The sequence below is a fragment of the Silene latifolia genome, chromosome 9 (genome assembly GCF_048544455.1).
Source record: "Silene latifolia isolate original U9 population chromosome 9, ASM4854445v1, whole genome shotgun sequence".
NCBI classification, from domain to species: Eukaryota; Viridiplantae; Streptophyta; class Magnoliopsida; order Caryophyllales; family Caryophyllaceae; genus Silene; species Silene latifolia.
In genome coordinates this window covers 84,916,213-84,925,595 of record NC_133534.1, presented here as the reverse complement: position 1 = coordinate 84,925,595, position 9,383 = coordinate 84,916,213, and the positions used below count along the sequence as shown (strand labels likewise).

The 9,383-nt window shown below is 35.8% G+C and overlaps 1 non-coding gene across 1 annotated transcript; it reads right to left on the bottom strand.

Moving 5' to 3' along the window:
- Positions 1 to 7,859: 7,859 nt before the first annotated feature.
- Positions 7,860 to 7,963, bottom strand: LOC141603930 (small nucleolar RNA R71). Its single transcript, XR_012525765.1, has one exon. It is a non-coding gene; the product is annotated as a small nucleolar RNA R71 (small nucleolar RNA).
- Positions 7,964 to 9,383: the final 1,420 nt, after the last annotated feature.

Genomic DNA, 9,383 nt, shown 5'->3' with positions numbered 1-9,383 from the left:
GAAGTCAGTCTTTCTAAAATACAAGTTTATTTCTAGAAGACAGAGTGGGAGAAATTATTCAAAGAGCCACAAAGATGTTATGTCGCAAGAAACTGGTCTTTCTTGGCTACGTGAGATGTTTTGTGTAAAACGTTGTCGCAAGAAACTGGTCTTTCTTGGCTACATGAGACGTTTTGTGTAAGACATTGTTTCTTCAAAACCTAGGAGGTTAAAATTCGTCACTTGTTAAAAATGATGAATTCATGTTACTTTTAAGAAAGTAAAGAGCTTATAACTTACAAAAGAAATTGTTTGATTCAAGATGATTACTTCAAGAAAGTAATGAACATATGACTTACATAAGAGTGTTTAAGTCACAACTCAATATAAGGCTTAAAGCCATGAAAATCCGAAATTAAAAGGCTTGATTAGTTGCAAAGGGTTTTGCACTAATAAAGAGAGATTTCAAGGTTTGATTGGTTGCAAAGGGTTTTGCACCAATTGAAATGCTTAAGTCTATTTGGATCTTATTAGGGATTGTGTTTCATTATTATGAAATACATAGCGAGTGAATCTAAAACCCACTTCTTCAATTAGAAGGAATGTATTCAATACATGTCTTGAGTTTTGAAGATTCTTGCAATCCTAAGATAATGTGAAACTTAAGAGAGGGTCTTAAGTAGGACATCAATGAGTTAGAATCAACATTTTGATCATGTGATAAAACATTTCTCGATAAGTCGAGAAGTTTTGTTTATACATGAAGTTTAGTGGGAGTTACGGAAATTTTAATTAGTCCGATATGTGGATGACATATTGATCATTGAGAATGATTTAAGACTTTTGGAGTATTATAATACATCTTGAATATCCGGATTTATGAAGATAAATCCACATGATATCAGCGTCGGTAAGAAGTCTTATGTTGATAAGATTCATGACTAGTTCAATTAAATTGAACATATTTGATTGATTCCATTTGCTTCCGCTGCCGGATCAATTAAATGAATAATGATGTGTAACACTTCATATACTTTGAGTATGATGAATTGTTTTCAAAATCGAATTTAAGTAATCTTTGCCAAGTACGCCATAAAGATTGTCCTTAAGTGCTTGCAGAAGCATTAAGGCTATAATGCAAAGTGTTTTTGATGCAATTTTGTGTAAGGGTGTTACACAAGTGACAATTGACAATTGAGGTTGCGCATGGTTTCCGACAAAACCATAATCAAAACACATTAGGATGGTTTAGATACCATTGTGGTTATGATGGTTAAGATACCATTGTGGTTATGATAATTAAGAAGTAGATTTTCTAGAATCGTTCTAGGCAATAAAGAAGAATGAGAGATATTTATAACGGAAATTGAGTACACTTGCAATCATGGGATGTGCAAGAAGGAAGAGTCCCGCACACTGTGAAAACAGTGGGAGCTATTCTTAGGCTAAGAGGGCCTATGTCTTGATTGGATCTCGACACGTACTCAGAAAGTTTTGTGATGCAAATGTATACATTACAAAGGAAAACGAGTATGTAGTAAGGTTGAGTAAGGTACAAGAAATTGATAAAACCTACTAACCAAAGCCTTCTCAAAGGCTAAACATGATGAGTCATGTCATTTCAATTGAATTGAAATGAACAACTACGTACAAGATCAAATTAGATTATAGAACATGAAATAGTAATCAGGCATTGACTATTCATATGTGATAATCGCATTTGTCGTTCGAGTTTTACTTTAAAACTCTTTTATTATACTTTGTTACATCCAAACGGGTTGTAGTGACAATTGAACCCCGTTAAAGTGAACACGGATTAACATTGTATTCGCCCATAGTCACTTGTATGAGGTGACGTCTCGAAGTGACTAGAGTGTGATGCGATTGATGGCAAGTTCAAATGCCATAGAGTCATGTGAGATGACTAATCGATCACATAGGCAGATTGTTAGGAACACCTTGTCGGGCCTTATGACCGCTTATAGAGTTCTGGCAAATTTATATAGCCTGGTCGTGGCGAGAGCTGCTATAGTATTCAAATGAGTCGATTCTTTTGACTAAAGACTATTCACCTAAGATGGCTCGGTTTCAGATTAACTTTGATTTGTGTTACTAAGACCTTCGTAAATGGGGTCAAATGGGCATATTTTGGGTTATGATGGTTGTGGCTAGTCGAAGGGAATGAGTGCGATAGGAATTGTCCATCCCCTTGTCAGGGTTAAAACAATATCTCAGGGCCACTCGAGGAGTAATGAATCGAAATGCGTGGCCACGCTCGGAAGGTATCCGAGTGGATAAATCCGGTTAATCGCTTATTCTCCGGATCGAGGAAACCACTCTCGATATGATCACTTGCAAGTACGACCTGAAAGACACCTTGCATTGAGTGGGAGATAGTAATAGGACAAGAGAATTGGTGACGCACACTTGTCGAGGACAAGTGGGAGATTGTTGGGAAATGTGTCCTCAACAATAGTGCGATCACATGATTTAAATACCATTATTAAAATCTCATTTTAAGAATACATGTGGGATGTAATTTTTACAGTCAACTGGTCCACACATATCGGTAATGATTGGCTGACTAGAGTTTGACATTACTGTCGTGCGACGGTGGTGATCAGTTGATCCCCTTAGGTCATACCTATAGGGAAATACTCTTAATTGATTATTTAATTAATCGTATACCGATATGAGTTAATTAAATTACTTAAAATTGACGGATGATTTTGTGAGTATAATTTACGTATCTTATTGTAAATGTGATTAAATAAGACACGGTCTAAGTAATCGAATTATTTTATTACTTAGATGAAATTATTGTTTACGAAACAATTGAAACGGAATGAATAAATTATTATAAATACAGAATGTTGTAGTTTATAATTTGGAAACATTTTTGGTACGAGTAATTATGAATTACTAGTCAATTTTGTAAATGACATATTTTATGAGTATGTTGATTTTTAATATGATAAAAATACATTGCATTGTAACATGTTATGTAACATGTTACATGTGACAAAATTGACATATGACAAAATAAAATGGACTACCCATTTTATCTCATGTGTACCGAAAATTAGAGGGTGTTAGTGGATAAATTGTGTTGATTATTTTAATAAGGGAAAAACACAATTATTACACTCTATATCTAGGCATGCATGCCTACTCTTCATGGGGAAGAAAAAGGGATCCATGCATTGGCTTCCCAAAACCCTCCAATCGGTTTTCCTTATGGAAAACTAAAATGTTTTCCTCCAATATTCATTTCATCACTTCACTAAATATTTTTCTAGAGTAAGAAAAATATATCTCTCCATAACTTGTGAAAACTTAGAGAGAAAAATACACAAAACTCTTTCCTTTGGCCGAGATTTTGTAGTGCCAATACATATTATTTTGTGTCATATTTTAAGTATAACTAATATTATTACTAGATCTACATAATATTAGTTATTAAGAGATTTCCTTGGGTATATGCTTTTGGGAGGGATTCTATACTTGAATCCTTGTTCTTCCATTTGGAGAGCTCAAGAACAAGTGAGTAGGAGAACTCACTTGTGCCCATTTGAACCGAAATACCATTGTAAGAATATGATTTCTCCTCTATTTTATCTTATGTTTGCATGCATAAAATCCATGTTTAATTTTATGACAAATTAATTTCGACATATATGAGTATGTTAGTATGTATATGAATCTACATTTGCTTCATAAATAACACTTGCAAACCGAAATAAAATATTGTCGCGCAATATCACAAGGCAAAAGAATACATTGTTTTAGGAAGTAAAAGTTTAGAGATAAATCAATGTGAAAAGGGTAATTACAAAAGTTCAAAGAAGAAGGAACTAGAGTTGAAATAGAAAAAAAATATAGAGTAACGATAGATGAATTAAACGGAGGACAAAAATAAAAAGAAACTTTTGGTCTGAAGGCTCAAATAGAAGAGGTATGGTTAACACGTGCAAGGATGATAAGAATAGACGACTCCAAAAACTCATTCATCTACCCGAAGACGATACCTTAAGATAAAATAAATAAAGCAGATAACCAGGGTCTTACAATCATCATACAATCATCACTTAAGGTAACAACGTCTCATAACATCCTTTTGTCATATCTCCATAAAACCTCAGGACAAACAAATCTCTATATAACTGCTCCTTTCACCATCACTACATCCTCAGATTATCAACTCTCAAGATCATAAACTCTCAAGTCCTTCCACTCTCAAGAACTTCATCTAATCACACTTAATGGATCAATCCATAGCAATCTCTATACCCTCAAAAGATGAATACCACAATACTAAGTCAACTCTTGAGCACTTTAACATTTAAACATTAACATCTCACAAGTCCATAAATTATAGCTCACCCTGTTCAAACAATCCTTTAAAACGTACGATCAGTAAATAACTCCTCAACAGATAAATCATAAAATCCCTTATAACTCACTCATTGCCATTTATGATCCTTACTCCTCAAAATGATATTCCACTTAAAGTCAAGCATAATCCTCCAAAATTCTCAACTTGCTTAATCTAAACTCCACACTAACATTCAATTCGTTTCCATTATTTTACTCTCGATCCATAAATTACTCGCATAACCTTTCCCTTAACTCAAGCCAAAATTCAATAACTCCAACCATCAAGAACATAAGTCACGATATTTCCAAATAATACCATAAGATAAATGCACTCAATATGCCTCTCACTTCTTATGAAACTATGAAACCACAATCATATATATTATTCCAAATATCATCACCCTCTATCATCAATAAGGATTTCTTCAAATACACAAAAGAACATAACGCCTATAATCATAAAGGAAACATCGTCATAACAAGTCCGAAAGTAAACTTCCTCGCAATAACCTCTAATCCCAAAATAAACTTCTTCGTTACCAAACTCATAATATAAACACTCTTTTCTTTCATATCTCAACATCCCAATAACTGTCATCAATCCTAACTTGTTGCCTTAATAAACCACAAGGGAATCAACCTCGAAATCACCTCAAACAAGGACAACGCCATCAAATAATCCAAAAAGGATTAAAGTACGATAAGAGTAAAGCTCGGGTTACCAAGGATTAAAATTTTTGACAAACATGTAACCACATGCACAATAAGTAACATGTAAGAAACATTTTCAAAATCAACCATCTTTCAAATCAACAAAGCATGCTTAAAAAGTCAAACATGAAGAATACGTTGAATACAATTAATATCTATAAACATAAGACATAAGCAAACCAATTCATGAACAAAATATTTAATACAATTAATAACAATACAAAGAATTAAGGAACGAAAAGCAAGTACAAAAATAACTCATGTAAAACAATTGATAACGATCGGAAACATTAAGGCATAAACTAACAAATACATAAACAACACATTTAATACAATCGATGTGACAATAATTAGAGCATATTTAGTCCCTGAATTAGCCTTGTTCCCATGATTTTTAGTGCATATTTGGGTCATTTATTGTCTTTAGTTCTTTGTTTTGCATATTCTTTGAGGTTTTGTGTCCTTGGTAGGAAAGGAGTGCAAACCTTGCATTTTCATGGCAAAACGAGACTAAATTGATTGAATTCAATGACCAAGCATCAAGGAGAGACAAGATTAGAAGGCCTTTGTACATACTATAGTAGATGGGCAATGATGAGAAAAGATCCTTGCATCCCCGAGGAAATCCCCAAGGATTTTATAAAGAAAAGGGAAGAAAAGAAGAAGAAATGTGACTGTCCAGCAATCCGTGCGGATTGTCCTGAAGACGCCTGTCCTCCACCTTCACAATCCGTGCGTCTTCACTCCAAGACGCCCGGGCAGCAACCCCAGAAGACGCCCGTTTTCTCCCCAAGACGCCCGGGCAGAGACATACGAATCCGGCCGTCCCGTACTAAAGACGCACGGATTCCAAGGCAGCACAACTTCGTCTTCTTCAAGCTTCAAGAAAGATGCCCATCCTTCCAAAAATACCGGCGTTTCCTTACGTAGGGACTTAATCGTCATTTAAGACCTTAGTTAACCCTAATTCCTACACCTAATCCCCACTATAAATACCCCATTAGTCTAATTAGAAGAGCATGTTCTTCTTAGCAATCTTTAGTATAGTAAATATCAATCAAATCTCTTTTTAATATTGTAATCAACAATTATCAAGTTTTAATACAAGTTTTATTTCCTTAATCTCTCTTTTGTTCATCCTTTATTTTAGGTAATTGAAGATTATTTGGGTTATTGTTGGGAGATTGACAACCTCTCAATCAAGCATCAAATACTTCTTTTATTCTTTGCTTTATTATTGGAATCATTAATAGGTATAATTCTTTTAATCCCTTTTTAATTATTGCTAATTACTTTCATTTATTCATCATGTTTCACTTTGTTGGTATGATTGACAACCTTGCTAGCATGTTCAACATGATAATGAGTGAGTAGTCACTTAGCTAGGGTTAATGGGTAATTAGGGGAAACCAACATGGGGAATGATTCATGCTTAAATTAATATGCTTTCATGGTTTATTTGCTTGCTTGTTATGATCTCAACTCATGCACATGTTATGTTTGATGAAATGCGAGCCTATGAATCCTTGCATTTTTTACCCATCACCTATCTTTTCAATGAGACTTGTAAGACATAAACCAACTCGAGTCTCATTAGACCATGCATGTTGTTGAGTAGGGAAGACTAAGTCGACTTGTAGGTGTTGTATAATCTAATCGATTCGGCTCCGGGACTCAAACTTTCCTAGGATTGTAAGATATAACCCAACTCAATCCATCACAACAATAATTGCTTGCTTATAATTTGAGAACATGTTTGTATGATCAATTCCTATGAATCCCCTATGTCCCCATGATACCCTAGTGCTTTTTATCAATTGTTTACAACCCTTTTTAATTCATCTTGCTTGTTTACTTTTATTGCTATTTAGTTTAGTGACCTTCTACATCAACCCAAATTGTGACACCCCTAAGACACCACTAGTTACAATAGAAATCTCATCTCAATTCCCGTCCCTTGGGATCCGACCTTTACTTGCCTCTTTACTAATTGTAGAGTTGTTTGTGAAGCTATAAATTGTGTTTTGGTCTAGGTGCTCCTAACGACAAGTTACCGAAAAGATTTAGTCCGACCAAAAATGGCGCCGTTGTTGCAGGACGGTGTTAACTTGATTTAGATTTTCTTATATTGTTATTAGTTGTGTCTTTCTTTGCCTTGGGGAAGTAAAACTCCTCAAGGTTTGTTCTAATTGTTTTCGAGTTGTTTGATATTTTGCATGTCTAGAAGGTCACAAGGTGACTTGTTACCCTTTGATCGTGAAATTGAAAGAACTTTGACAACTAATAAAAGACTTGCTAGGAGGAATTTGAGAGGTATTGGTGAGGTTGTAAATATTCAACCAACTATTGAGTTCATCAACCCTTTTGCAAGAGAAGGTGAGGAGAACCCAACACAAAATACAACACAAAATCAACCCACAATGCCTAAGTTTTCATCACATTCCGTACCCACCGAGGAGAACCTACCCAATGGTACTCCCACACCACAAAATCTAACCGGAAATTTCATTGCCAAATCCGCATTTATCCAATTAGTCGAAAGAAGCCAATTTGGGGGGATGCCTAGTGAAGACCCTTACTCTCACATGGAGACCTTTTGTGACTATTGTGATGCGATTTCTCAAACCGGTGTAACTCAAGACCAAATTCGATGGGTCTTAATTCCTTTTTCTCTAATTGGCACCGCGAAACAATGGTTAAAGGGCCTTGATAAGACCACTCTCAGAATTGATTCTTGGAAGAAGTTGGCTCTAGCTTTCTACAAAAAGTTCTATCCACCGGAAAAGACTAACATGCTAAGAGCTCAAATTACGGGTTTTAAGCAAAGGGATGAAGAATCTTTGTATGAAGCTTGGGAGCGGTTCAAAGGAATTTGTCGGTCCATAACTCATAATATAGTAGACCTCGCAAGGCTACTAGAGGAGGAAAGCATGAAGTGGACTCCGTTACTCAATTGGGTGCTCAACTTAGTGTTCACATTGATACCATCAATTTGAAGTTTGAAAAGGCTATGGCTAGACTTGAAGAAGCCTCAAAATCACCAAAGCATCATGTTAATGCCATGACGGCATCTTCATCAATTCTAAGTGGGATATGTGAGAATTGTGGAACTTTGGGACATGACCCAAGTGAATGTAGGGGAACAAATGAACAAGTGAATGCTTTCCAAGCATACAAGAGTGGTACCCCTTATTCCAACTATTACAATGAAAACACCAAATTCCATCCAAATCTCTCATACAAAAGCCAAAATGTTCAAAACCCTCAAACAACATACACCCCACCTCCCATGAGAAACCAAAATCAAAGACCCTTTTACAACCAAAACCAAGGTTACCAAAATCAATCTCCATACAATCAACAAAATGACCAAGGTTTTGATGTTAAAAAAGCGGTCCTTCAAATGCAAAAGAATCAACAAGAGTTTTTCAATCAAATGCAAAAGGATAGTCAAGCGAAGGAAACCACCATCAACAACATCCTAGCTCACACCAAAATGTTGGAAACCCAATTGACTCAACTAGCATCTTCAAGCTCACAAAGACAAAAGGGGCAATTACCACCTCAAAGTAATCCCCCAAGACATGAAACGGTTAGTGCCATTCACTTGAGAAGTGGTACAAGGTATGAAGCACCGAAGAAGCAAGTTGAGGATGAAGTTGTGGAAGCTAGTGACAAGGAAGAAATTGTGCAAAACTCCAAGGATGGAGTACCATCAAATGAAGAAGTTTCAAAGAAAAATGAAGACAAGGTCAAAGAGAAGGAGCCCATTGTGAATAGACTTCCTTTTCCAAGTCGTCAAGCCAAGCCCAAATTTGATGACCAACTTGGAAAATTTATGGAAATTGTGAAGAGTTTGGAAGTCTCAATTCCTTTCACGGAATTAATCAATCACGTGCCGGCCTATGCGAAATATATGAAAGACATCCTCACAAAGAAGAAGTCGATCCGGAAGCTTGAGACTATCGCCTTCACTAAGGTGAGTAGTGCAATACTTCAAGGGAGTTCACCACCAAAACTCTAGGATCCGGGAAGCTTCTCAATACCGTGTACCATTGGCGACACCACGATCAACAAAGCCTTATGTGGTCTAGGGGCTAGTGTGAGTGTTATGCCGTACTCGTGTTGGGAAATGTGTCCTCAACAATAGTGCGATCACATGATTTAAATATCATTATTAAATCTCATTTTAAGAATACAATTGGGAAGTAATATTGTTACTGTCAACTGGTCAACATATATCGGTAATGATTGGTGACTAGAGTTTGACATTACACGTTGTGTGTGACGGTGGTGATCAGTTGACCCCCTAGGTC